A 1,747-nucleotide genomic window follows, 5' to 3' on the forward strand; every position below is an offset into this window, starting at 1 on the left:
GTTCCTAACCTCTACACTATAATAGACAAAGTGCTAGTCTATAGGCCTTTTATTGTAAGAAGCACCTTTCCTCTGTAACTTGATTTGCGCCACTATTAGAACCTCTACTCGGAATATTATTGCTTTTTAATTTTTGACTCATGTACTTTTAACTTGTTAGTTAAATTTGTGTCTTCTGGCTCTGTTGCATCATGGCGTCCGTGGGGACCCTCGCCTTCGATGAGTATGGGCGCCCTTTCCTCATCATTAAAGACCAGGACTGCAAGTCCCGGCTCATGGGGCTGGAAGCCCTCAAGTCTCACATAATGGCCGCCAAGGCTGTGGCGAACACCATGCGAACATCACTAGGACCAAATGGGCTGGACAAAATGATGGTGGACAAGGATGGTGATGTGACGGTGACTAATGACGGGGCCACCATTCTGAGCATGATAGACGTTGACCACCAGATTGTCAAGCTGATGGTGGAGCTCTCCAAGTCCCAGGATGATGAGATCAGAGATGGGACCACAGGGGTAGTCGTCCTGGCCGGGGCCCTGCTGGAGGAGGCCGAGCAGCTGCTGGACCGCGGCATCCACCCCATCAGCATCGCTGATGGCTACGAGCAGGCCGGCCGCCCTCATCGCCGTCGAGCACCTGGACAGCATCAGTGACAGCGTTCTTGTAGACTTGGTGGACACCGAGCCCCTGATCCAGACGGCCAAGACCACGCTGGGCTCCAAAGTGATCAACAGCTGTGAGCAGCACATGGCGGTGATCGCGGTCAACGCCATCCTCACGGTCGCAGACATGCAGCGCAGGGACGTGGACTTCGAGCTCATCAAGGTGGAGGGCAAGGTGGGCGGGTGGCTGAAGGACACCACGCTCATCAAGGGCGTCATCGTGGACAAGGACTTCAGTCACCCCCAGATGCCAAAGAAAGTGGAGGACGCCAGGATCGCAATCCTCACGTGTCCCTTCGAGCCGCCAAAACCCAAGACGAAGCACAAGCTGGACGTGACCTCCGTGGAGGACTACAGGGCCCTTCAGAAATACGAGAAGGAAAAGTTTGAGGAGATGATCTGCCAGGTTAAGGAAACTGGAGCCAACCTAGTCATCTGCCAGTGGGGCTTTGATGACGAGGCAAACCACTTACTGCTGCAGAACAACCTGCCTGCGGTCCGCTGGGTCGGAGGGCCTGAGATTGAGCTCATTGCCATCGCCACTGGTGGGCGCATCGTCCCGCGCTTCTCTGAGCTGACACCTGAGAAGCTGGGCTTTGCGGGGCTGGTGAAGGAGATTTCCTTCGGGACGACCAAGGGCAAGATGCTAGTCATCGAGCAGTGCAAGAACTCCAGGGCCGTCACCATCTTCATCCGCGGGGGCAACAAGATGATAATCGAGGAGGCCAAGCGCTCCCTGCATGATGTCATCCGCAACCTCATCCGAGACAGCCAGGTGGTGTACGGTGGCGGGGCTGCTGAGATCTCGTGTGCACTGGCCGTCAGCAAGGAGGCAGACAAGTGCCCCACCCTGGAGCAGTACGCCATGGGGGCCTTCGCGGACGCACTGGAGGTCATCCCCATGGCCCTCTCGGAGAACAGCGGTATGAACCCTATCCAGACAATGACGGAAGTGCGCGCCCGGCAGGTGAAGGAGATGAACCCGGCGCTGGGCATCGACTGTCTGCACAAGGGCACCAACGACATGAAGCAGCAGCACGTCATTGAAACTTTGATCGGGAAGAAGCAGCAGATTTCACTAGCGA

General features: G+C 56.3%; 1 pseudogene; it reads left to right on the top strand.

Annotated features, from left to right (window-relative positions):
• The first annotated feature begins 188 nt into the window (after nt 1-188).
• The window catches only part of LOC102852660, a 7,101-nt pseudogene continuing 5,542 nt past the window's right edge, over nt 189-1,747 (top strand).

Source organism: Elephantulus edwardii, unplaced genomic scaffold, assembly GCF_000299155.1.
Source record: "Elephantulus edwardii isolate Elephantulus edwardi_28Jun2011 unplaced genomic scaffold, EleEdw1.0 scaffold00117, whole genome shotgun sequence".
Taxonomy (NCBI): Eukaryota; Metazoa; Chordata; class Mammalia; order Macroscelidea; family Macroscelididae; genus Elephantulus; species Elephantulus edwardii.